Consider the following 27,838-nt stretch of genomic DNA (forward strand, 5'->3'; position numbering starts at 1 on the left):
TTCTGGATTATCCAGAGAGAAAGCTGCAGAAGTGGTTTACACAAAGTCAGCGTTTCCCAAAGTGTGTCCCGTGGAACACTAACAGGTGTTAGGGAGAGAATGGGGGAGGTTTCTGGGTCAACTCCATTTGGGAAACGCTCTGCTGACCAAGTTTTATCAAGAATTTCGAGAGCCTTTACCACGCTAATATGAACAGCAAATCTGCAAGAAAGCAAAAAATGTGATTAGCATTGCCAAGCATATTTGATCAGGGAGACCCTTTATCGAGGGCCATCTCTCAGGACCAGGATCATTTTGCATTAAGGTTCCAGCCATCTGGGCTCATTCCTCTGAGGTGTCCTTCCTTTTCAAATTAGGACAGCTGGGAAAGCAAGACTCAAATCAAAGTGAACTAAAACCTGGCTGTGGATCACCAGGGGAGCATTTAACAAATGTGAACCCCTGCTCTCCACCCCCGCCCAGCATACTGAGTCAGTGTGCAGCCAGCCCCAGATCATCTTTGGACCAGTGATTGGGAATCCTCCAAGGAATGAATCACTTCAGGCATCTAAGTGGGAGGAATGCTTTTGGGTGTAGAGGGTAGAGAGGGAGGAAGACTGATTGGTCCTCCAGCATTCTTTAAATTGCATCAGGCTGTCAGGGCATCAGCTCTCTCCTGTGAAGCTGGACCCTCCCCAGAGGAAGGGAGGAGGCTTCTCAAATGTTCTCAAATGTACCTGAAATCTGGAGACTTGGATTGTTGTTCAGATGTAATCATGGCCTCTCTGTGTGACCATGCACCCGTCCCATAACCTCTCCGAGTTTCACTTTTCTCTTTGCAGATAGGCGGTGTTCATAGACACCTTGGGCCCTTTATGGAGACATGGTGGAAACAAAGGAGGCTAGGTAAACAACAAGGATTTACTGTATAGCACAGGGAACTATATTCCGTATCTTCTAATAACCTATAATGGAAAAGAATCTGCAGCGGTACACCTGAAACTAACATAATGGCGTAAATCAACTATAGTTTAATTAAAAAAAAAAAAAACAACGGGGTAGCAGACAAGGCTGTGTTTCTGGCTTTTCCAAAAGCAGCAGCAAGTCAGGCGATTATGATGATTAATCCAGATTTAATGTCTGTGACAAACTAGTAGTTAAGGTGCTAAAAGACACAAGCCTCTTTCTTTCCTCCGAAGAATCTTTGAAATAGTGAATCAACATCGTATTTTTAAATAAACAGATTAAGGAAAGGATCAGTGAAACAAGCAGGTCTATACTGGGCAAGACAGGGCAGGGACTGGCACAACTGTCCTGATCACTCAGCCCCAGGCGTCCCCGATTTGGGGTGGGGATTATCTAGAAAATTGCCTCAGCTGTCCACTTCATTTTCGGCGCTTGCTCAATGAACCACTGTTACATACATTTTTTTAGAAACCTTCCAGCCTGCCACTAAGATTGGGGGTTATGACGACAGTCCACAAACCTGGACGTGTGGAAAGAGTTTCATTTTTTTTTATTTTATTTTTTGATGTGGACCATTTTTTTTAAAGTCTTTATTGAATTTGTCACGATACTGCTTCTGTTTTCTGTTTTGGTTTTTTGGCCCCAAGGCATGTGGGATCTTAGCTCCCTGACCAGGGATCGAACCCACACCCCCTGCATTGGAAGGCGAAGTCTTAACCACTGGATCGCCAGGGAAGTCCCAAATTTCATTTTTTAAAAAATGCATGATGTCCACTGGATTAAACTGATTGGGGCAAGACCACGCCTCTCAAAGAAAGGGAGACTGGTTATGAAACCACTGTTTGCCGAATACTCATCATGTGCCAGGTCTCAAACTAGCTCCTTTTGTAAGTGTCATCTCATTTAATCCTCAGATCCATTTAATTACTTTAAAGTAGATGGGGGATAAACAACAAGGTCCTACGGTATATATAGCACAGAGAACTGTATTCAATATCCTATGATAAACCATAATGGAAAAGAATATACAGAATAATATATATATATGTATAACTGAATCACTTTGCTGTACAGCAGAAATTAACACGTAGATCAACTATACTTCAGTAAAAAAGTATTAAAACTGGAAAAAATTAAGTAGATAGGTAAGGAACTGGAGATGTTAAGAAAACAACCAATTAACAAAAAAAGCAAAAAACACAACCTGCCCGAAGACCACAGTTGGGGGGGTTTGAAGACCAGTGTTTCCAGTGCCTGTTGCTACTTTCATTCCTAGCCTCTTCCTTCCAGAATGGGAATCTTTTAAACTTACAAGTCTCAAGGAGGCATAAGATCTATTCTCCTTTCGTATTTCATATTAAGACAGCACAGGACATGGAAAAGTCTTAATTCTAACTATGCAAGAATAGAGCTCAGGGGGCTTCCCTGGTGGCGCAGTGGTTGAGAGTCCGCCTGCCGATGCAGGGGACATGGGTTCGTGTCCCGGTCCGGGAAGATCCCACATGCTGCGGAGCGGCTGGGCCCGTGAGCCATGGCCACTGGGCCTGCGCATCCGGAGCCTGTGCTCTGCAACGGGAGAGGCCACAACAGTGAGAGGCCCGCGTACCGCAAAAAAAAGAAAAAAAAAAAAAAAAAAAAAGAGTTAACCCTCCTACACTGGGCTTTTCAAAAAAAGAGGATTCACCATTGCAGATCCAGCACGAGGGCATGCCTGGATGGTGGCCCAGCACCCCTTTAGAGAGGGCCTGTGAGCTGTGCAAGACACAGATGAAGTGGGAAATTATACCCCATCCTAATGGCTGGCCCTCCGTGTTCTCCCCCCTGTGAAAGGGGAGTGAGAATAACTTACCCACCTGAAGTCCGGAGGTGATCTTCCGGCCCAGGCAGGGAGGCTGCATTTCCAAAGGATGGATGCCTGGAGAGCTTCCATTTCCCCATTTGAATGGGCTCCTCCCTGCTCTCCCCTGAAAGGTACTTCGAGCAGGACAGTGTGTTTCTTCCCTTGCGGGTCCACTTAACCCTGAATAGAAGCCATGCATCCTGCCTTCCAGCCCAAGCTAGTCCGGACCTGGCACATCCCCACCTTATAGGACACTATAAGCCTACGTGTGTAAGATCTTTCAAAACCATCCTTCCCACAGTTTGTGGGATGTTCAGAGGACCTGGCACCCAGGGAGAAGGGGCAGGCAAGCCACCAGCCCAAATACCTTTCCCGAGGCCCTGGGGAGGAGAACCCATCAGTGGGAGGGCACGTCCCACTCAGGGAGGCACGAGCTGGAGGGGCCGGGCCAGATTCGGGACGATAACAGGGAAGTCTGCACGTAGCTACCAGCCCAGGCAGGGATGTGTTCACCTGGAAACTCGGTGCCCCCAAGAATGGGTGCAGCTGTGGGGTTTGCCTCTCGGGGTCCCAAGCTCCCGGCCAGGTGGTAGGAGACTGCCACGGCTGGAGCAGGCGCTGCAGGTCTTGCCCTGGAAGGAGAGTGGGGCGCTGAGGGGCAAGATGGCACCAGGGAGCTGCAGTCCCTGTGCAACTGGCACCCGGCGCCTCCGGGCACAGATTTCTTTATTTTTATTTTTATTTTGTTTTTGCGGTACGTGGGCCTCTCACTGCTGTGGCCTCTCCCATTGCGGAGCTCAGGCTCCAGATGCGCAGGCTCAGCGGCCATGGCTCACGGGCCCAGCCGCTCCGCGGCATGTGGGATCTTCCCGGACCGGGGCATGAACCCGTGTCCCCTGCATCGGCAGGTGGGCTCTCAACCACTGTGCCACCAGGGAAGCCCCGGGCACAGATTTCTTATCCACAGCTTCCGGAGGTTGCTCTCAGCCAGGCCTCAATGTCTCTCCCGGTCCTGGCATTCATCGGCACCCAGGGCTTTGTGCAGTGACAGCCTCCTCTCCTGACTCAGACCCAGCTGAGCCTCCTAAAGCTGTGACTCTAGTGAGCCCGGGGGTCGGGACCTCCGCGTGTCCCTCCTGTCTTGGCTTTAGTTGGCTGCGTGTTTTGAGAAAATCACCTGACCTGCTGTACCTTGGATCCCCCAGCTCCATCTAAACACCTGGTTTATGAAAAGCACAGGTGGGGACTCCCTGGCGGTCCAGTGGTTAAGACTCCGCGCTTCCACTGAAGGGGGCACGCGCTCGATCCCTGGTCGGGGAACTAAGATCCCACATACTGGGCGGTGGTGCAGCCAAAAAAAATTTTTTTTAAAGAAGTGTATGATTCAATGGTTTAAAAAAAAAAAAGCAAAGGTGGATGTAGAGATTCTGCCAATTCTGGCCATTGAGGAATGAGAAAACGGGTTCTCAAAGATGGAGAACTAATTATTCAGGACAAAGTAGAGCTAGGTCTGGTAGTATCTCTAGTAACTATTACCTGCTTCTTCCTTAGACACGCAGTCTGTAACCTAAACAGAAGATGGATGACATTTATCGACTTCCCTTGTGGCCAGTAGAGTTTAGGGGAAGTGTCGTGGGCAAGTTCCTGGAAGTGTCTTTAAAGGGAAGAAGTGTGTCCCTCTTCACTGCTTCCTTGTTTCGGCAGGTGGGCTGCCGGCCTGAGAGCTGGAGCTCAGCAGTCATTCTGAGCCATGAGGTAGCAGCCAAGCTCTGAGAATAACACAGGATCCACATAAAAGGATCCTAGGTCCCTGATGACCTTAGGAAGGCCCCCTGGCACCCCTGCACTAACTCCTCCAGACTTCTATTGGAGGGAGAAATAACTGTCCATCTTGTTTGAGCCAATACTATTTCTGTCACTTGCCGTCAAAGCTAAAACTCATGGTACCAAGAAGACAGTACGTGGTTCATTTGGAAGAAATAGCCAGTTCTAGAGATCTGCTCCATTAGGAAAGCTTATAGTTTAATTTGCGTAGAAGAAAGGATCTCGTCATCTGGCAAGAGGCGGTCTCTTGCCTACAGCTCAAGGCCAGGGTCCAGAACCTTAAACAAAAATTTCAAAAGGGGAGCTCTGTTTTTATTGATTGAAAAATAAAAAGAAATGCCTTTTTGGGAAGGTCACTGCCCCAAAGAGGCTGACTAGGTAACGTTAACCTATGTGTGGCACTTAGGATTGGGAAAGTGGGGAGGGGAGCCTTACCGCACATTCATCCACAGCTGGGTGTGGAGTAACATCTTTGTGTGGCCGGCAGGGGGGCAGGGATAAGAGCCCTTAGGGGTGGAAGGAGGAGGTAGGTGGAAGTAGTCCAGACACTGAAGCCATACACGGCCCATCGCATTATAGTCGTTTATGCATTTACTCTGGTTTATTAAGCAGCTATTAAGTTCAAGGCAAAAGAGGACACGAGGATCAGACACAGACCCTGTCCTTATGCAGCTTGTGAAGCCTAGTAGGGAAGGTAGGATGTCGCTTACCTGTGAACACGAGATACAGTGATACACACCTGGGCAGGGGCTGGATCAGGTGCTGTGGGTGTGCGGAGCATAAAGAGGTCCCTGCCAGGCGTGTTTCAGGGAAGCTTTGCGGAGGATGGGCTTTGTCTGCGGTCTTCCAGGGCGGGTCAGGTGTGGACGTGCAGGCCCGGTGGGGACAGAGAGTGCCTTCTCCCGGGTCCCCCCTTCTCCAGACCACTGGTAAGATGTCCACTTCCTGGCAGTGTGATGACTAACCAGCCCCTCCCAAGGCTATGGATACCGTCGCTGTTTGCTGCGGGCAGGAGTGTGTTCTGTATAAGACGCAGGTGGCTTGGGGATGTCGTAATGGTCCAAAGCTGGAAGAGGAAGGACCAGGCCAGCCCTCGGTTTCTGAGGTAGACACACTTTGACTGGCATCTCAGCTCAGTTCCTCGAGCTCCTCAGGACTGGAGGCTTGGATTGAGATGGCCCCGCCAGCTGTGGCCAGGCCTCAGAGGCGGGCCTTAGGAGAAGCCTAGGGAGGTGGTCGTGAGGGGGGCGGGAGCCGGGCCTCCCCCGAGCCCATCATTCCATCTCCAGGGCCCTAGAACCATGGTCTGGTGTAGGAGGCAGCTCCAAGCTTAGGGACACGGGAAACACCAAAGCAGATTAGTGCCTGGGAGAGGCTGTAAGAGGGCCGGGTCCCCTGGCCCTGGAGGCCGTAGGAACTGATGGTCAGGCTGTCGGGGACACTGGAGGCAAACCATGAGGAGGACCCCTGGCGCTCGGGGCTTCATGGTACATAGATGTGCTGGCTGGGGGAGGAGTGGCTTCCCATAATTCCAGTGTTCTGTTCTGTTCCTTTTTCTTCTCTTCCCTTCTCCTTCTCCTCCTCCTCTCCTCTCCTCTCCTTCCCTTTCCTTTCGAGGATGAATCAGCACAGACCCACGAAGATTCACCACCACCATGCCTAGGACGCACACCTCCATACCCAGGGTCCGTGCTCAGACATGACCATACCCAGGGGAGCTGGCGTTTCGCCTTTGTCTTTAGTTTTATGAGTGCCCTGGAGGCAGAGGGACTGAGGGAGGGTCGGTGATCAGTAAGGAAAGCAGAAATGCTTTTGCCTCCCTTCGCAAGAATAATGGGAGAAAAAAGCTAGACCTCAAATGGTGAGGTGTTTGTTGCCCCGGAGAAGAGCGTGTCCAGGGGTGGGGTGTGAGGGCACGTTTTACTGCTCTTCTCTGAGACCTTTGCCTGGAACCAGGAAGTTTGTTTGGCCCACTTTACCTGCCGGGGTCACTTTCTATCTACCTGGAGGCACAATCTGCCGTTTGTAATATCAGGGTCCGTTGCCGTGGAGACCGTGACGTGAGCACATCAGCCTTCTGGCTGGAGGAAGGGAACAGTCTGCCGAGACGGGGCCCCGTGTACAAATAAATACATTCCAAAGCAACAGGTGAGCCTCAGAGAAGCCAGGTCTCTGGTTTCCACTGAAATGTTTCTGCCATTAAACAAACATCGGAGGAAACACAAGCATCTGTCTAGAAGCGAAGCCTGGAGCTCATGAATTCCAAGGCTGCGCCAGGGCCCCTGCATCTGATTTCCTGTGTGGGCCGAGACCACTGGCTCACCCTCTCTGTGTCTTGGTGAACTGGCTGTCTCTCCTTCCTGGCTTCCACCCTCAGCCCCGGCCTCTTGGTGAGCTTAGGGGGGCAGATGCAATTGGCAAGTAGAAGGAAGTGTTTCATTCCACGGTGGCACTAGGCAGAAGTGGTCAGGAGAGATGGTCACCCTGCCAGGGCTCGTAACATCCTCTCTCCCAGCAAAATACCACCACTGGTTAACCCCTTCCCATCTGCAGTTATTTCACTATACTAATGTGGGAAAAAGTCCACAGGACGTGGTACCTCTAAGGATGATCTGTGTCTTAAGGGCAATTTCAGCTCTTGTTGGGGAACCTGGCACGTGAAATAGTTCATCAAGCCTGTGCGTTCAGTTTCACTATGTGCTGGATACGTGGTTTAGTTCCTGAGCAAGATATACTCTCTGAGCTTACTCGTAGCTAGCATGAGTGTGGGGACCCATCATCTCCTGCAAGCTCAAGTCACTGATAACGTATCTTAAATTTCCAACCTTCTTCTTGGTACATACAGGCTGAAATACCAACGTAAATAGTTTGGTTTACTTTGAAATTCAAATATACAACTAGCTTATGCTCATCTTTAAGTCATAACTGAGCACTAACATTGCTTTACATATAACAAAGAACTACTGAATGAACGAACGAACGAACGAATGAATGAATGAATGAGTGTTAACATTCATAATCTGGGTGCAGTGGTCCGTGTGTGTGTGTGTGTGTCCATGTGTACACAGATGAATATTTAACCCTAACGTTTTAGAGCCAGAAGGGACTTTAGAATCATTTGTTCCAGCATCTTATTTTACGCAAGGTGGGCCTGGGACTCAGATTGATGCAGTGACCTTCCCCAAGTTGCAGCTAAAAGCACAGTCAGACTAAACTCCGAGACCATAGAGTCTTAGCCCCGAAACCATAAGACTCCTAGAAGAAAACATAGGCATAAGCTCTTTGACATCAGTGTCAGCAGTATATTTCTTCCACTTGTCTTCTCAGGCAAGGGCAGCAAAAGCAAAAATAAAAATCTTCTGCACAGTGAAGGAATCATTAACAACCTACTGAATGGGAGAAGGTATTTGCAAACAATATAACCAATAAGGGGTTAATGTCCCAAGTTATTTATAAACACTCAATATCAAAAAATAAAATCTAATTACAAAACGGGCGGAGGATCTGAACAGACATTTTTCCACAGAAGATATACAAATGGCAAAGAGACACATGAAAAGAAGCCCAGCATCACTAATCATCAGGGAAATGCGAATCAAAACCACAATGAGACATCACCTCACACCTGTCAGAATGCCTGTTATCAGAAAGACAAGAAATAACAAGTGTTGGTGAGGGTGCAGAGAAAAGGGAGCCCTCCTACACTGTTGGTGGGCGTGAATTGGTGCAGCCAGTGTGGAAAACAGTATGGAGGTTCCTCAAAAAATTAAAAATAGAACTACCATATGATCCAGCAATTCCGTTTCTGAGTATTTATCCGAAGAAAATGAAAACACTAATTTGAAAAGTTATATGCACCCCTATGTTCACTGCAGCACTATTTACAATAGCCAAGACATGGACACCAAAGTGTCCATCCATAGATGAATAAAGAAGATGTGGTATATGTTTATACAATGGAATATTACTCAACCATAGAAAAGAATATTTGCAACAACATGGATGGACCTAGAGGGTATTGTGCTAAGTGAAATAAGTCAGCGAAAGACAAATACCATATGATTTCACTTATATAGGAAATCTTAAAAAAAAAAAAAAAAAAAAGAAACCAAAGGAGCAAACACACACAAAAAGGCAGAAACAGGCTCATAGATACAGAGAACAAATGGGTGATTGCCAGAGGGAAGGGAAGGGGGGATGGGCAAAATAGGCAAAAGGGATTATGAGGTGCAAAGTCCCAGTTATAAAATTTAAATGTCACAGAGATGTAATGTACAGCATAGGGAATATAGCCAATAATATAGTAATAACTTTGTATGGAGACAGATGGTAACTAGACTTATCGTGGTGATCATTTTGGAACGTATAAAAATATTGAATTACTATGTGGTTCACCTGAAACTAATATAATACTGTACGTCACTTATACTTCAATTGAAAAAAAAAAAAAAGGCCGTGGATTCCCAGTCCATTGCTTTTTCTCTCATTTCCCTCCGCACTCCTATGCTGCACCCTCACCCCATCCTTCCTTCCTTCTTCCTCCTGATCCAGTGGGGAAAGGCCACTCAAGCTTCCTGAAGTCACGGGGACTGCACAGATAGCTCTGTACTGCCTTTACTTGGAGCTTGCACCCAGCAAGGCCCTCGGAAAGGGCTGGGAGGCCAGGCTGCCGGGTCTGGCTCTCTTCCTCTTCCCAACTTGGAAGATGGAATCAGGAATTTTGTGTTTGAGCTTCAGCTCAGTGATGTTCCAGCTGTGTAACCTTGACCAAATCATTTCAATTCCTGGGACTCGGCTTCCTCCTCTGTAAAAGAACAGTCATAGTTCCTGCCTTGTATGTGTTCCAGGTCTGGGGGGATCAAGTGAGATAATATGTGTACGGAGACTAGGAAACGTGATACCTATATCAAGGCATAGTAATATGACAATAATCGTTACGATCATTTTCAGTGATTTCGTACCTGAGAAGAGTGAGGTACCCAGTTAACTGTGCCCTACAGTGTTTCTAAAACATCTGTAGGACAGAGATGGGCACCAGCCACGCATAACTTTGGGTGTTGACTCCACCTACATTTACCAGGGCTTCTCTCCCTGGCCACACCTCCCCCTCCAACTCTCCCAGGTCACAGGCAAACCAGCGCTTCCAGCCATGATCCTAAAGGCTCCCCATAAAGACTGTCGTTCTTCCTTGCTGGAGAGAGCTGGACGCTGGTCCATACTCAGTGCCATCCATCCCTTAATGTAGCCCCTTTCAGGCTAAGAACACAGAGGGTTTTAGTTTTTTGCCATGTTGGAGTCAAATCAACCCTAAGCACCAAACAGCCTTTAGTGTGTACCTCTGAAAACCAAGACGGACGGCGTCTTCTTTTTTAGTTTTCCTTGCAGCTCTGTAAGCCCAGCAGCTTACAGCCAGTGAGCCCCCTCCCACCCACAGTGTTTGGGGTGCTGTGGGGTTACCTACGGGGAACCTCCCACCCCAGAAGGTCTTGCCCAAATCTGCCATCCTGAGCTTCCTGCCACCTCTGTGTGGAAGCCGGGCACCTTGTTTGTTTCCACCAGTGCCTTCTACCCATGTGTTACAGGAGTGCTGGCTGTGAAATCAGCAAACCGGAGAACCACGGGGAGGGTGCTTACCCCGTGTTTGCTCCAGTCTCATCTTTAAAATGGGGCCGTCCCTGCCCTGGTCAACATCACAGTCCATCCTGAGGTTTCAGGGACGTGCCGGGCATGGAAGCACGCTTTGTAAGCAGTTACACAGATCGCAGGGTGATTACTTGGATGTCATTGCTCTCCCTTCCTGTATGACACCTGCCTCCACCCTCCCCCGCCCTTAGAGGTTCCAGTCCACACCACGCTCAGCCCGTGAGGCCTGACCTGACCCCGCACACACCTGACTTTCTGGAGTTAGTTTTGTCCCAGAGGGTCACTGTTTGCATTCTGCTGGGTACCACGTGGCTCCTCAGTTTGGAAGTGGCGAGTTGGTGAATTCAGTTCTCCCATTTATCAGATGAAATAACTGAGGTCCAGAAAAAGTCAGGGGTGAAGGACGTCCTCCAGGTCTGTGGAGGAGCCCTCGTTTATTACCCTGGAGTAGAAAGTCTTCTTTCCCAGAGTTTTGCAGGAAAGGAATGCAGGGAAACAACCTCCTCTGGTGCTGATTTGCATGCAGTCGGTTGGGCTCAAGGGGCCCCAGGGGAGGAGAAGTCCTTTCGGGGAACCAGTGCAGGCTAATTATGCCCGACTCCCTCTCCCTCCCGAATGCACAAGTGCTTGACAGCTGCTTCTTTGTACCCTTAAATATTTGAGCAGCCTGCGATCCTGGGATCCTGGCTGAGGGCTTGTCACTGCCGGCTCCCTCCACCCGGGAAGCGCCCAGGTCTTGCTGGGCTGCCCGTCATTCCTGTGATTAGATATGGTGCCTGTCAGGAGATAAAGAGGGGTCAGAGGCCCCAGGGGAAGAGGGAAGGAGGCGGCATCTTCTTTTCCCAGAAAACAATCCCCACGGTCTCTGAAGGTTATTAAGAAGGTATTAATGTAGAATTCAAGTTCATTCCAGCACAGAGTGGGTTTGCCAAGTCCAGCCAAGGGGGTTTTGTGGGTCAAGGACTATGACCTCAACTGTCCATCACTGAAGTGTACATATTGACCGAAGGCAGGTCATTCTGTCTTGACAGAAACAGCAGGAAGAAGCTGACTCTGGAGAGAAGGAATAGAGAAGAGTGTGTGGGCTGCAGTTCGTAGACACACACACACACACACACACACACACGTTGACACACACACACACACACTCTCGTAGACACACACACGTAGACACACACACACTCATAGACACACACACACTCTCGTAGACACACACACACTCTCGTAGACACACACACACACTCTCATAGACACACACGTAAGACACACACACACACACACACACACACACACACTCTCTTGTATTAATTGACAAGTCACCACTGCCCTCTACTGGCAAAGCTATCACCTTCTCCCAGTGTTAGAAACCGCCTGGAAGGAACCTTTGTTGCTTCAGAAAATAATTTGATGGCTTATTGCATGATTTTTCACACAACTTGCAAATAAACTGTATTTCATAGGTTTTAGACAGTGCGTTCATTCATTCATTCATTCCACAAGTAGTAACGGAAATGGGAAGGGCGTGTGTGTCCCCGCTCTCCAGGAAGTTATCCTCTTCTATTTCTAAAAGGAGGAAAGGAATGCTAATTTAATGAGTGCAAGTCATTTCACCTTGTCCAGGTTTAGTACCCAAGGCACAAGCCCCCCGACCCATGGAGCTCAGGTTCAGACCTGCCAGTTTTCACCTGCCATTAGGATACAGCTGGAGAAAGGAGCTCTTTCTCACTGTCAAGGAACATCTGGACTGGAATAATTATCTTGGAATCATGGATCTGGAAGCTCATTCAAGACTCAGCCAAATCAGAGTGTGAGGTTTCTAAGTCCAGATGGAAACGCCTCCTAACAATTCTTAGAGTCTAACACCTCCTTCAGGTGTGGGAGCCTGTTTCTCCCACTTCTCCCTGCAGACCCCAATGTGGCTTCAGATTCTTGGAAACCATGCTAAAGGGCTGCCTTTGCCTCCCCACCTTCCTAAGATTTTCAAGCTCTTTGTAAATCCTGGGGTTTTCCTGGGCAACTTAAATAGGCATGGTTCCATCCAAAGCTTCTGATCCTGGTTTTGCTTTTTGTGCTTTTCTTTAATCAAATTAGGCAAAGTACGTATCCTTTTTCCCCCTAACATTTTTTTGGATTAGGTAATGCAATTCACATGGCCCAAAATCAAAACAATAAAAAAGCTTAAGGTAAATTTCAGTTCACCGTGTCATCCACCGACCCCCACATCCCTACCCTCAGGTCCCTCTTTCCTCTCTCCTCTGCCAGGAGAAACCATTGTTGTTAATTTCATGTGTATTCTCTTCGTGTTTCTGTATGCAAACGCAAACACGTGTAAATATACATTATTGTTGCCCTTCCCCATTAGACAAAAAGGAAGCACCCTTTGTACACATTTTGAAACTTTTTGTTGCAGAACAGTGTACATTGGATAACTTTCCATATCAATATATTTTTTAAACTTCCTCATTCTTTTTATAGCTGTTGATGTTCCATTGTGTGAGAATATTGTGGTTTATATAACCAGTCTCCTATTGATGGGAACTAGGTTTTTTTTTTTTTTTTAAAGAAAAGTACTTTCGAGCTCATCTTAGTATACTATGTTTGCTCCCTTCTTCTCCCCAGCCTTTTCACTATCTAATACGGTTTGAAACAGTGTTACTGAACCATTGGAGGTTTACCTGCCTGGGGACTCACTTTTGAGCGCCAGCTGCACACTAAGAGCTCTGCGAACGTCCCCAGGAGAGCAGATTGCGGGACCAAGCTCTCCATGGCCGTGGGCAGAATGCCACACCTTCGGACAAGGTCTGCTCATAAATGGCACCTGGCTTGGTAAAGAGAACTTTTACTCCAGAACTCCGAGGAGAAGAATGATGGGACTTTCTGGGGGGATGGATGGAGACAATGACCCTGGGATGTGCTACAAGTCACCTGCAGGGAATTGAAACTTTATAGTCCTTGGGTGGGCACAGGAGCCCAGGCAGTGAAGGAGCCAAAGAAACGAGCATGGAATGGAACACTGTCAGACTTAAAAGAAATGTAAGAGACCCACTTGTCCTTTCCAAAGCTGCACCAGAGCATTCCAACGCGCTCCTGATCCTGTCTACACAGTGTCAAGATGCGTGGGTGATTCCTTCAGTTCCGAGGAATGAGGCAGTCCTGTGGGTGGTTTGCAGCCCATGCGGCAGTCAGTGATAGACTGACTTTGAAACATGACCGAAAGAAGTCACGGCTTCACTGGTGTCCAGCCGCAAACACGATCACAGAGCGTTTCAGTGTGTTTACTGCTGTGTAACAAACCACCCCAAAACTTAGCATCTTAAAACGACAATTCTGTACAGGGTCAGGAAGTTGGGCAGGACTCAGCCAGGCAGTTCTGGCCACGAGGAGTCATCTGGGGCCATTCATTGGCTGCATTCTGCTGGCTCTGAGCTGGCGGGAAACCAAGATCTCAGTCCTGTGTCTGGGGCCTTGGGGTCCTGCACGTGGCTTCTCCCCTGGCTGCCTTGGGCTTCCCCACAGCACATGGGCTTGGGCTCTCTGGCATTTTACATCCCTGCTGGCTTCCAAAGAGAGAGGAAGCAGGAGCTTCCAGTCCTCTGACAATCAGGGCTTGGAAGTCCCAGGTTACTTTAGCCAAATTCTGTAGGTCAAAACCAGTCACAGGCCAGCCCAGATCAAGAGGAAAGGAAAGAGACGCCATCTCCTCACCAGGGAGAAATGCCTACCAGCACAGGGTGGGGAGAGCTTTGGTGGGGGGGCAGTGTTGGAGACTGGCATCCACAAACAGTGGACAGAAAGCTGCGGGTAGGAGGTGCCTGCAGAATTTGGGGACATTTTGAATAAGACCCAGGGGCTGTTGGTGTCTCTGTAATTTGGTTTCTCTTTGCATACTGGGGATTGGAAGGTTCAAAAAGCTTTTTCTCTCCACTGGAAAATCACATGCCAACCAAGGGCTGGGGAGCCCCGAGCATGCTTGCCGTGGGCTGGAGAAAGGGAGGGCACCTCTTTGGAGTTACGGATGGAGCTCTGCAGGCTTGGGGACGTGTGTTCTTCCGGGGTGCACTGGCTTGCCTGTTTCTATGCCAAGTTCAGGGGCTACAGTTTGAGTCACCATTCTCCCCCTCACCCATAGCAGACATTTGGACTACTCTTCCTAGTAAACCTTGGAATTCTTGTTAACACACAACCTAGGTAGACAATGCAGGCGGATCTGAGGTGTAGCATGCCTTGAAATCTATAGACTAATACAGGCTGTCCTCTCTGAAAGGCACCAAAGAGGCACTCACAATCCCCAAGTAAGAAAGAAAGTCTAGCTGCCCCTGGGGTGGGGAGAGGTCAGGGGGAGAGAGGAGGATGCCCTCCTGACAGGTGTTTCCCAGGTACCACAGGGGAACACACCTGCTGTGGTTTGTTGGGAACCATGCTCAGGTGCCCTTGGAGGTGGAGTCATGGCGCCAGCAGGAGAGGAAAGTGATGCACCAGGGGCAGGAGACCTTGGGCATGGCATGCTCTCCCCTGACTGGTGAGAGGGCTGGTCATTAACAGGGGAGCTGGAGAGATAGATGTCTGGACACTCTGATGTGACCCTGGGGCCCCAGGGGCCTCAGTGTCATCATCTGTAAAGTAAGGGAGCTTGTTTCTGTGCCCTGTTCCAGCTCTAACATGCTGTGGTCCTAGAACTAGCTGAACCATGGAGGTCTTTCTTATAGCAAGAGATGGGCGACTTTTCAAAGCAGATCAAGGGGGTGTGATCCCTGACTTTCTTGCTTCAGACACAGTGAAACAGACAAGGAAGGATGTTTGGCCAACGCTGTACTTGGGCCGCAGCTAAGGGGCAGACTTAGAATCAGAGACTTCTCCGCGTGGCAGGATGGCTTAGAGATTGTTTTTTTTAATTTGCCTTTTATGACAAGAGTCAGAGGGAGGGCAGGAGATGACAGGCATCAGCCCTCTGCCTGGGATTCAGGCGTCCATACTCTGACCACTGGCTTGCATCACCAACGCCAGCCAGAGGCTGACTCTTCTGGCTAAAACAGCCCCTTTCCCAACTGGGGTCTGGCTGGGGTCTGGGAATGCCCATTAAAATCCAGTTCCACCCACTCAACCTCTTCCTCTGGTCCCTCTTTTCCCTTTCTCGACCTGCACCTGGTGTTCTCGCCTTTGCCAAAAAGGCTTAAACCTTGTCAACTTCTCAGCGATGAGAAATCCCACGCACCCTCCGGCTCCCCCAGCCCCAGTTGCCCGATCAGGCTTCAGGAAGAAGTTGCAGAATCCTCAGAGATGTGTCCATCAGAACTTCCCAACCCCTGAGAAAGTGGAAAACATGAGTCGAAGCAGGGTCTTGAACAGATCCAGATGGAGCAGAATCCTCTGAACGGACTAGACATGCAGGAGGGAGAGAGAACACGAGGAAGACAGAAAAGAGACAAAGCAAAAGGCAAAGGGAGGGTAGCAAGAGAGAGGCCTGATAGATGGGGCCTCTCCCTCCTCGGCAGCTGGGCCTCTGCTGAGAGCACGGCTGAGTGAGGGTCGCTCTGAGCAGGGGCCCGGGGCCCCATGTTCCCTGAGAACGCAGGGGAGATTCAGTGGGGCGGGAAGATGCCAGGCCAGGCACTGGGAGCCTGTGAGGGCCGTGACATCCAAGCCGTCTCCAAGGCCTGCTGGGGCAGGCCAGGCATCCCCGCGCGGTCTGGGGCCGCACAGCAGCCTGGGCCCCAGCCCCAGCCGTGCGGCCCTGCTCCGAATTTCACACCATGTCTAATCCAATCACCGGCAGATTGCAAGCTCTCTGCCTACCTCCCAGATCGAGAATTCTTGGCCGGCTCGGCCCAGCCCGGCTGGCTGTCCTCCTGCTCATCCATGTAGGCCGTGCTGTGGCCCCCTCTGGCCCCTACCTCCCCTTCTGGGCCCACAGAGTTAATCCTGTTTGCCTGGTCTGTCAATTTAAACAGCTTTAAGTATGCCTCCCCAGGTCTGGGTGGCAGAACCCTGATGCTTAAAAACAGAGGCCTCGCCTCAAAGGGGGCCGGGCGGGGGGACACAGGCCACAAGGGTGTCATTCAGAGACATAAAACCCACCGCTTGTTCAAAACAAAAAAAAGCAAGCCAAGTGAATCATACACACGTAAAGAAAAAAAAACTCTCACCACCCCACAAAACCGAGTGCCCTGTACTGAGCGCAAAAACAGCTCCAAAGTGGGGCAACGTGGGGCTGCAGCCAGCAGGACCCCAGCTGGGTGAGAAGCTCGGGCTTCTCCAGTAGAAACAGCGATCGATGGAGAGACCCATCGCCTGGAGGACCGCTCCCACCCGGCTCCAGGTAGATGGCTGGGATGATTTTGGAGCCGAGCCCGCTGCCCTCGGGGGCTCAGGGAAGGGTGTGGTGTAGGAATCTGGCTCTGTCTGGGTCGAGGCTCCTGCCCCAAAGCTCACGGTGAATGAGGAGACTGAGCCCTAGCCCAGGGCTTCTCAAACTTTTATGGACAGATGAGTCACTGGGAGATCTTGATAAAATTGCAGAAGCGAAATCAGTAGGTCTGGGGTGGGACCCGAGATTCTGCATTTCTCCTTGGCTCCCAGGGGAAACAGATGCTCCTGGGCCGTGGACCACAGTTTGAGGAGCCAGGGTTTAGATGGAGCCAAGCGTCCTCAGCCTTGGACGCAGCTGCCTTGGTTTTGACTTCAGTCCCTCCTCCTCCAGCCCTCTGCTGCCCTGTTCCCTTCTCCGCAAGAGATAAGACAGGAGGGACTGGTCTTGTGTTAGAGCAGGTGACATCTAACCCAGATCTCAAAAAGGTGTCATTCCCTGTCTGTCCCGTGTTCGTGGAGCTGCCCGTCGCTGGAGTGTGAATGATCAGGGGCTGATTCAGGGCAGGCCCGCAGCCAGGGGTCTATCTGCAGAGGAGGACGGGAAGCCTTAGCTGGAGGGGGATGCAAGCAATGACCCTTAAGGGGGCTTTCTCAGCCCAAGATTCTCTTATCACCACTCCTGACCTTGGCTTTGATAAGGGAAAGCATCCTCCCTCCATCGCGTAGGGAGTGACCCAGGGTGCCGGCTAGAAACTGATATCTGTGGAGGTCTTGTGCTCCAAGCAGATCAGCGGGGGGCCTTGGGAGATGCAGGAAGGCTGTTTGCACTCGGTTTTGCAAGTTCTGTTTTGACTTCTAGAGAGAGGGGGCAGGCCCGCTGTCCCACGACTGCTCGAAACAGAGCCTGCTAGCGACAGGGGCACCCAGCTGGCCTGTTAGCATCCTCCGCCCGTCCACACCTCCCCAAACTCCACCTGTCACCCCGCATCAGTGTCTCCAAAGAGGGGACGAGGTTGGTCCAGTCCAATCTGCTCAGAGTTCCTCTCTACTTGGAGTCCATGTTGCCCAGGCCTGACACAGGCCAGGAGCACAACACGCAAAGCTGGGGAGAAAGAGCAGGACAGGTCCAAGGAAGCGCCCAGTGGCCGGTGCTCCGGGGACCTCTTGGGACAGTGGGGGGAGGGGAGGAGAGGTGACCGCAACTACAGTGGGCGGGGCTCAAGGCAGCAGCCTCACTGGGCCACCCGAAGCCGGCAGCCCAGTGGAGGCGGGTCAGGTGGGGGGAGGCTCTGGTGGAAGAGGCAGGGAGGCTGATGGGAATGAACGTCTTTATCAAAGGTAGAGTCCAAACCAAAACCACGTGAAAGAGGAAGCAGAAAGTGCAGCTCCAAGCACTCAGCCAAGATCTTTACCTGGATCTTCACCTCAATCACACACGAGTGTCCCCTGGAGGCAAGCAGAGTGCCAAGCGGGGAAGACTGAGGTGGCCCTCGCCCTCAGAGCTGGGCAGGAATGCCTCACTTGCCTCACCTTAGTCCCAGCCCTGCCCTCCAGTCCTGAGCTGGTTTTCAGAGAAAAGAAAGACATGAAGATCCAGAGAGATTTTTTTTTTTTTTTTTTTTTTTGGTCTAAGTCAGATGATAAATAAGGTCCCTGCTGCTCCATTTTGGCCGGAAGCAGAAGTCCCACATTATTTTTCTAGCCCTTGGTGTCTTCATTTGTAAAATAAGATTGTTGGATTAGAAGGGTGTACACATTTCTATTATAAAACTGTTAGCCTCTCAGTCATTAGTTCTTCGGATAAATCACGAAGCCGCAGAACTCCCGGGACACGCTCTTCCCTATCCCTGACTCAAACCCGTACTCTTGTGTTAATGAGGGGGAGGTTCCTCCATAACCCTAGACCTCTGCACAGGGGATCTAGTCAGAAAAGCTCATGCCTGAGTAGAACGTGTGATCCACCTGAGATCTAGATGCTGATGAGTCAAGGGTAGGCTTCCTTACCCCCTTCTGTTTCCCTCCTTCCCTCCCTCCTTCCCTCCCTCCTTCCCTCCCCTCCCTCCCTCCCTCCCTCCATTCCCTCCCTCCTTCCCTTCCTTCCCTCCTCCCTCCCTCCCTCCCTCCATTCCCTCCCTCCTCCCTCCTTCCCTCCCTCCTTCCCTCCCCTCCCTCCCTCCTTCCCTCCTCCCTCCCATCCCTCCTTCCCTCCTCCCTCCCTCCCCTCCCTCCCTCCCCTCCCTTCCCTCCCTCCTTCCCTCCTCCCTCCCTCCCTCCGTTCCCTTCCCTCCTCCCTCCCTCCCTTCCTCCCTCCCCTCCCTCCCTCCTTCTCTCTCTTCCCTCCTTCCCTCCTTCCCTCCTTCCCTCCCTCCCCTCCCTCCCTCCTTCCCTCCCTCCCTTCCTTCCTTTCTTCCTTCTGTCCTTCCTCCCTTCCTTCCAACACACATTGAGAGCCTGCGCTGTGCAACACTTAGTGAAGAGGTCTCCCTGTTTTCCCCGGGGAAACAGCCGCCTGATATATAACTTACAACATGCAAGAAGTGACCTGAAGATACCCTTTGTGAACCTTGGCCCACCTGGCACTGCCAGCAGTGAATAGAAACTCCATCTCCTGGGCGTCGCCTGCCTCAGTCTTAACCTCCTGTTAATTTCTGACTCTACTGAAGAACTGTTTTGCTGTTTTGGTCTCTAGAAAATTCTGATGGGAAACTTCCCAGTGAGAAGACGTTGTCTTTGTTTTTCTTCTTTAAGAAAGAAACCTGTTTCGACGATTAGAACTTCATCTCGCTCATTTTGAAATGCCGTTTCCTTTGGGGACCTGGGGGTGTGATGTCACTATCACCAAGGTGTCCTGCATCCTCTCTGCACCAGCGTGATGTCTGAGCCAGAATGATTGTTCATACCTTTTCGAGGATGGATGGGAAAAGGGATGCGTCCTCCTGGCTAATTATGGGCCACTTTTAAATGTTTGTGGGTTTGTGTGTACATATGTGAATGTGTGTGTGTGTCTCAGCATATATATCCCCTTCCTCATGGCATCCCACCCCCATTGTGTGCAGTTTGGGGGAGACCATCCTTTGTCCGCCCCTAACTAAGTGGTGGTACGTGAACTAAACTAAGCCAATCAGATTCTCTTCCCCAGTCCTTGAGATCTTGAGCCGAGAGCTGAAAGCATGAACCAACACCATCACCACAAAGACCAGAGGGTGTTAATTCCCAGGCCAGTAGCCGGATGAGGGGTCCAGAAGCTGTGGTGATGCCAGTCCTAGTTTCTCCTCTGCGTCCATACCTAGTTCTGCAGGTTCCTGTCCTTCTGGTCCCATCAGTAGATGAAGGGATCCTGCCTTGGTTTCTGTGGCGTGCCACTGAGAACCCCAAGGTGAAACAAACAGCCACCTCCTGCGTGTGGTACGCAAATGATGAAAATCTCCCCTGCCTCCTCCAAACTCACAGAGAAAGCACACTGTGGCGTGTGCGGTGACAAAGTGCCCTGAATCCACCTTCCAGATGAAGCGCTTATTCTCCCAGATGCTGGAAGTGTAGTGGGCTGGTCCATCTCTGGGAACTGCCCTCTGCTGAAGACAGCCACCTGACCCAAGGTCACGTACTCCAAAGGGGCAGCCCACATCCGATGACAGGTGGATGTGGGTATATGAACGCCTGGCCCCCTTTCCTCAGGGCAGGACAACTCTTAGAAGGCATCTCAATTCTCCAGAATTCCCCGTGGGAGCATCTGGGGCTGTTGGGACTGTCCGACTTCCCCATAAGTATTTTTCCCACAGTCACTCCCCTGTCATCCTCCATCTCCGGGTGCCTGTTGAAGAACTGACTTAAGACACTCGCCCAAAGCACTGATCTTTCTTTCTTTGGTTTCAAAGTAAGGGTGTTATAGACCCCCCAAGTCTGAGCCGTGCAGCTCTAACAGGACTGTAGCAGAAGTGCCCCAGGCACACCTGAATTTTTTAAGCAATGTAATTGCAGCGGGTGGCTACGGTCATCCCTCTTCCCCTCGGGGCTGAGTGTCATACCCTGATGTATAGAAAATAGTCTGACCTTTTAGAGGCCAAGGAGAGGAGCAGATTCCCTTGACTGAAGTTAAGAGGCAGGGGGGTGAGTAGGAAGAGGTGAGGCTGGGAAAAGAAACGGGGCATTAAGTTGTGGTTCTCCCAAATCATAAATACTATAGATCATCTAACTAAGGGGATGCGTTCATGGGATTACCCAGGTTCTTCCTGGTTCCTTCCTCGCCATCCTGCTATGAATTAATACAGAAATACGTGGACACAGTGATAAGCAACTCTCCCATCAGGGAGGGACCGTGTCACATTCAGATCAGCCCACATCAGATGTTTAACAGAAGGCAGAAAGTTCAAACTGAAACCAACCCTCTCGGTTTCTTTCGAGTTTCTTTCACAGAAAGAGAAAATAAGTGTTAGAATATCTGTAAATCATCATTTTACCCGTTCCCTGCCCCTGCTATAGACCCTCAAACGTTGACCAAATACAGTAGCAGAGATGACAAAAGTCATGCTTCCAGTTTGCAACTTAAAGGTCATGGCTGCTAATAACTCAGAGGAAACCTAAAGTTCAACCCGTCGGCTGCCCTCTTTTGTCAGATGAGAAGACTGAGGTCAGAGATGTAACCGGGTTGTCAAAGGTCACGGGGCTGATGTTCGTGGCTCCTTCACCAGAATCACCACCCTCTTTGTCACACTGGGATATTGACCGTGACTCAAAAGGTTGAGGGTCACAAAGCAAGCCTTGGAGATGCCGGGGAGTTCTCCCTAGCAGTCTCTGTGCACTTGGGGGAGTTACCACCTCAAAGGACTATGATGCCTGCCGGGGGTCTACGGGCCTCAAGATTTTCCTACAGTCGAAGATAACTTTCAAAAGTTCTTGAGGGCTTCCCTGGTGGCGCAGTGGTTGGGAGTCCGCCTGCCGATGCAGGGGACACGGGTTCGTGCCCCGGTCCGGGAAGATCCCACATGCCGCGGAGCGGCTGGGCCCGTGAGCCATGGCCGCTGAGCCTGCGCGTCCGGAGCCTGTGCTCCGCAACGGGAGAGGCCACAACAGTGAGAGGCCCACGTACCGCAAAAAAAAAAAAGTTCTTGAATTTTCTACAAAAATGTCATTCTTTATGAAAGTCTTAACACCCATTGAAATCACTCCCTAATGTCTGCTTGTGCCAATGAGATCAAAGTTCAAAAATGATATAACACGCAGAAAAACGTTAAGTATATCTGTAGTTAACTTCACATTTAAATAATTTTTCATCGGAATGCAGGTGATTTACAATGTTTGTTAGTTTCAGTTGTACAGCAAAGTGAATCAGTTATACATATATATGTATCCACTCTTTCTTAGATTCTTTTCCCATATAGGTCATTACAGAGCACGGTGTAGAGTTCCCTGTGCTGTACAGTAGGTCCTTATTAGTTATCTATTTTATGTATAGTAGTGTGTGTATATCTAACTTCACATTCATGTTATCTATTTTATGTATAGTAGTGTGTGTATATCTAACTTCACATTCATCAAACAGTTCTGAATACAGTTTTCACTAACTGGGGTGTTCGGATTTATTTTTTATTTTTATTTTTTTTAACATCTTTATTGGAGTATAATTGCTTTACAATGGTGTGTTACTTTCTGCTTTATAACAAAGTGAATCAGTTATACATATACATATGTTCCCATATCTCTTCCCTCTTGCGTCTCCCCCCCTCCCCCCCTCCCTATCCCACCCCTCTAGGTGGTCACAAAGCACCAAGCTGATCGGATTTATTTTTAACAGCTATGAACTAGCTTTTCTGTTCTGTTGTGGTTGGTTTTCAGGGATAATGAGTCTTTACCTCTTTTCACCCTCTGCTCTGTAGTTTGCTGCCACAAGAAACTTCTCTTAATGTTCAGCAGAAAAACACATCCTGCTTATCTCGCTGGGTTTAGCACTCAGCTGACCCCTATTCTCTACAGTGAATGAAATTACGTCATTCCTTTGTGATGGTTTTTCTCTAGAGAGATTTCAGCTTCATTGTACAACCAGTTAACTTCCCTTAACTTACTGCTAAAGATTGTTTACTTTCTTTTATTTACTTGAAATACAGTTGACAATATGATGCTAGTTTCAGGTGTACTATAGTGACTGGACATTTGCATACATTATGAAATGATCACCACGATACATGTAGTAACCACCTGTCCCCATACAAAGTATTACAATACTATTGACCATCTTCTTTATGTGGTATATTACATCCCTGTGCCTCATGTATTTTCCCTCTAGAGGTCTGTACCTCTTATTCTTCTTCACCTTCTTTGCCCTCCCATTTCCCCCTTCCCTCTGGCAACTACTGATGGTTCTCTGTATCTATGAGACTGTTTTCATTTTGTTTTTTTGTTTGTTTTGTTTTTTAGATTTCACAGGTGAGATCATTCTGTATTTGTCTTTCTCAGTTCACTTAGCATAATACCTTCTAGATTCATCCACGTTGTCACAAATGATAAGAGCTCATTTTTGTATGGCTGAGTAGTATTTCCTTTATATACACACACACACACACACACACACACCACCTTCTTTATGCATTCATCTATCAATGGACACTTAAGTTGCTTCTGTATCTTGGCTACTGTATATAATGCTGCAGTGAACATTTGTGTGGATATATCTTTTCAAATATGTGTTTTCATTTTCTTTGGATAAATACCCAGAAATGAAATTGCTGGATCATATGGCAGTTTTATTTTTAATTTTTGGAGGAACCTCCATAGTGTTTTCCATAGCGGCTGTACCAATTTACAATACTACCAACGATGCACGAGGATCCAAAGATTGTTTTTCTCCAGGCAAAGATTGTTTCAAAACAAACAAGCAAACCAACTTCCTTAGAAGAGCATAGCAAACATTAGCCAGCTTCACTAGTCACTAAATGACAGTGTACAAGCACATAAGCTTTAAAGAAATGCAAGAGTTGTGACATTTCTCACTAATAATCATGGGCAATCTTTTAAATGCTTTATATCTTTTAATTAACTAATCTTTAGGAAAGCCTTAGTAGGTAAATATTTTTCTTATGCCCAATTTATAGGTCAAGAAACTGAAACAGCCAAGTTAAGCATCTTGTCCCAGGTCCCTCTGGCTAGTGGTGGGGCTCAGATCTGCGCCCAGGAGGTCTGACTCTGAGTGTCACCCAGGACACTCTTCCCTCTCCAATACTTACTGTAATCTCACTTCAGAACCTTCTTTGGAGAGGCTGAGTCCTTTCCCCCCAGACTATTAGAAACCCCACGTCCACAGAGCAGAGTGGCAGTTCACCAAGTCATCAAGTCATTTGTTATAAATAATAAGAGACCCAAGAACGCTTCGACGTCATGGGAGTTTTCTTATCTTTGGAAATGACCTTACATTATTACTGCTGGAGACAGAACTCTAGCCCAAGGGTCAGCAAACTTGCTCGGTAAAGGGCCAGAGAGCAAACACTCTGGGCTTTGTGGGCCATGTGGCCTCTGTCGCAACTACTCACTGCAGCCACCTTAGGGCAGAAGCACCCATGGACCACAGGGAAACCAAAGGCAGGGCTGTGTCCCAATAAACCTTTACCTGTGGACGCTGAGATCTGAATTTCATCTAATTTCCACATGCCACCACATACAATTCCTCTTTTGATTTTTACAAAACCAAGTAAAAAGCTGGCAGGTCCTGTAAAACCAGGCCTTGGACCACGTTGGCCCGGGGAGCGCCAGTTTGCCAACCTCACTCTAGCTGCCCCTTCCACCTCCCCGGGAGCTCCCGGAGGGGAGAGCGTATCAGAGTCAGCTTGGAACATTACAGACGTTCAGTGGAAGTTTGATGGATGGAAATGAACTGAACTTGGAAAGGAGGCGGGGGCTTGTTTTCAGAAAGCCCTTCCAGCCTCAGGCTCAGAGAGGAACTAAACTCAAACAGTGGGGGACAGCCTTGCCTGCCTGCATGCCGCCCTGGCTATTCGGAATAGTTTTGTTCGCTTTTGATTGCGCTGATTCCTGGCTGATGCGGGTCTCCCCCGTGAGCTCGCTCCCTCTCCCTCTCTCTGTAGGGCAGGTTTCAGGCTTCAACCTGTAGATAGAGACCAAGAAGGGAAGAAGACAGGCTAACAGGCTGCTCTCCGGCACTCCCTGCTAATCAGCGCCCCCAGCACTGCAAGCCAAGGGGACCGTCCAGGGGAGTCCATGCTTGTTCATTTGGCTGCCTGGCAAAGCAGAGCGCTTCTTTCTGATTTCTGCTCCTGATAGCACAAGGGCACCCAGATCAAAGGACGGAGTGCTCCAAATCACGCTGGGAGCTTCTGCCTGTTTGGGAAGTGTGGGAATCTAGCAGGTTTGCAGCTCAGAGAAGAATACAGGGCACCTCGCTGAAGGTCTCTGCAGATGTAGGAATTAGAGACCCCTGGGATGCTGGGGCTTTTTAAGATGAGGGGACATCCTAACTATCCTGTGATAGAGACAGACTGTGACCTCGGAAGGCTTCTCCCGGTGGGGAGACTTGGTTCCTAGAAACAAAACCTCATCCGCATCTACAGGAAGTGACAAGTGAGTCTGAAGACTCTACAGCCAGTCAGGTTAGCTGGGTGCAAGGCTGCTTTCTGGCTGCTTGGAGGGTTTGGGGCTTTACTGTGGGCACCCCTCTCCTGTGTGGCTGCAGTGCCTGGAGATTGGTTCTTGGCAGGGCAGAGAGAGAAAAATGGCGTTTTTCGTTCGGGTGGGATATTTTCCAGCCTGAGCGTGAGAATCTTCCCCACACCCATCTTCCCCAACAGCACCTGCTCTGAACAATGAACCCCTAAAGGCAGCTTACACAGGTACGCTCCCCTCGGCTCTTCAGGTCTACTTCTCCAAGCACTCAGCAGGTGACGGAGGGGACTTCCCCAGAGGTGTCACCACGTGCTTCTCTCTTTGGGGGATGCACTGCTCGTGTCTTGGCTTTTTCACTGAAATAATTGCCACTGTGTTTTGCTTTTTCCTCCCACTGTTACTGCATTTTTTCAGTCCTAGTTTGTCCCTGCCTACGGCCCTAGTCTGGAGACTTGAAGGAATCCCCAAGTTTTTCTCCAGAACTGCCTGAAATTCTACTATTATCGACTCACTTATCTGGGTGAAGCATTGACCCTTTACTGTAATTCTTAAAAGTCAAAACAAACACAAACAAAAACCCAACAAGCAACCATGGATATGACCGAAAGGGCGGCGCTTCAAACTTTGAGCTCTTACTCATTTATAGTCTAACTTTTCTACTGAATAAGAGGGATGACCCATCATGGACACAGTGATGATTGTGGGAAAGGCCCAGGGTTCTTCCTGATATGTTACCAAAAACGCCCACGAGACCCCTTGTGGCTTGCTCCGGCCACCTCGCCTTCAGCCTGCATCCTGCCCCCATCTTTCCTGTGCCGTAACATCATTATTTCTCTTTCTCAGACACATGAAGCTCATTCCCACCTCAGGGCATTTGCAGATGCTGTTCTGTCTGCCGAGAAGTTTGCATGGCTACTTCCTTCTTGTCATTCGTGTTTACACTTAAATACCACTTCCTGCTACATAATCTAAAGTTGCCCACGGATACTCTCTATCATGTTGCCTTAGATTGTTTTTATAGTAGTTGTTACTCTCTGAAATTATCTTGGCTTTTTTTTTTCTTTTTTGGCCGTGACGCGCAGCTTGCAGGTTCTTAGTTCCCTGACCAGGGATCGAACCCGGGCCCTCAACAGTGAAAGCACCAAGTCCTAACCACTGGTCAGCCAGGGAATTCCCTATCTTGGCTTTTTATTGTGTTTCTTTCTGTGGATTCTCACTAGACTGTAAGCCCCATGGGAGAAGGAACCTTCTCCACCTTACTTAATAAATGAATAAAAGAATGAGAGTCAGATCTTCCAACAAGGACTAAAAGCAAAGAAATAGGAAGTTTAAGCAGAAGCTTCAGGAGAGCAAGGACTGTGACCTGGGGGGTCATGGACAGGTGACCAGTCCAATGCTGGGAGCCCCCCGAGGGTGACTTTCTTTAGGAGACACAGTGGGAGCCTCGATTCAATAAGTACCATTCCTCCGTCCCATCCTGATTCAGAGCCATCGGGGGAATAAGGCAAAGGAGGAAGTGATGGGAGCTGAACTGTCCCTTTCATTACTGACAAATTGGAGAAAGTGATTTACATCTATGGACGAGAGGGCTCACTCTGTGAAACACCAGTATTAGGCAGACTGTCCACTCAGCCGCAGCAGGGCTGTGCTGCCTTCTCTGGGGCCAGGCCTCTGGCAAAACTGAGAGCACAGAGTAGAGGGCAGGATGCAGGCTTGTGTGGGCAGCCGGCTTCCAAAAGAAGAAGAGAGGAAAGGGCTCACCAGCTTCTCCTTCCAAATTTGCCAGTGAAATACACCCTCCACCTCCCTGGGACAGAGTGGGTGTGGGGAGGTGGAGGGTGTCAGGGCGGCCAGCGACAGCTCCAGGTGGAAGGAGGCGTCAGAGCGGGAAGATCGGCTCTCCTCCAACCACGGCTCAGCTCAGAGGCGGGACTGGATGGACCAGGGTAGTGGGTCCCTAAAGGGCAGAACATCTGAGGACCTCGACTACCTGGCTGCACCTGGCCCTGGCCCCTCCTCTGTCTAACCTTGGTCATTTCACTCATGCTTTATTTATCCATTTGCAGACTTGTTCCACAGACACAGAGGCTACGCAGGGCTAGAGATGAGCGGACTTACTGCTTTCCTGGGTGGTCCCAGACTAGCCCTGGCCCGGCTCCTCCCACTTCTCTGGCTTCTCCCCCAGCATCCTCTCTACCCCAGGGTTTCAGCCACTCGGCTTCCTTGGGTCCCATGTGTGTGATGCTCTCTACTCAAGCCCTGTGCTCTTGCTGTCCCCTCTGCTGGAAGTCTCCTCCCCGTCCTGTAGCTATTTGGTGACCCTGTTTCCAGAGAAATCAACTCACTCATTGCTTCATCTGAGAAAACCTTCCCCACCTACCGTGACTCTCTCCCTTACTTAGGTGCTCGTGTCATACCATCTCTCTCCGTCCCTCAGAATACTTGTCACCAATGGAATTTTGCATTTAGTTGTGTGATTCTGTTATTTATGTTAAAAAGCCTTTTTTATGGAAAATTTCGCACATATACAAAAGTAGAGAGGATAGTAAAAATAACTCCGTGTATCCACCACCAAGTTTTAACAATTATTAACTCAGGACCAATCTTACTGATTCTTTTGTTGCTCATTCATTCTCTTTGATAGAATTTAAGCTCCAGGAAGGTAAAGAGAGT

At 49.4% G+C, this 27,838-nt stretch overlaps 1 long non-coding RNA gene across 3 annotated transcripts in view; it reads left to right on the forward strand.

Annotated features, from left to right (window-relative positions):
* LOC309812793 overlaps positions 1-27,838 on the forward strand; it is a 111,895-nt gene that overhangs the window by 17,405 nt on the left and 66,652 nt on the right. Inside the window, exon 4 of one of the 3 annotated variants that reach the window (XR_014295405.1) lies at positions 12,872-15,487. The exons of the other annotated variants lie outside the window; for them this stretch is intronic. This is a non-coding gene — a long non-coding RNA (uncharacterized lncRNA). Of the gene's footprint in view, positions 1-12,871; positions 15,488-27,838 lie in introns of those variants that run through there. 3 annotated transcript variants of the gene reach the window in all.

Source organism: Mesoplodon mirus, assembly GCF_964341445.2.
Source record: "Mesoplodon mirus genome assembly, chromosome: 11".
Lineage (NCBI taxonomy): Eukaryota > Metazoa > Chordata > Mammalia > Artiodactyla > Ziphiidae > Mesoplodon > Mesoplodon mirus.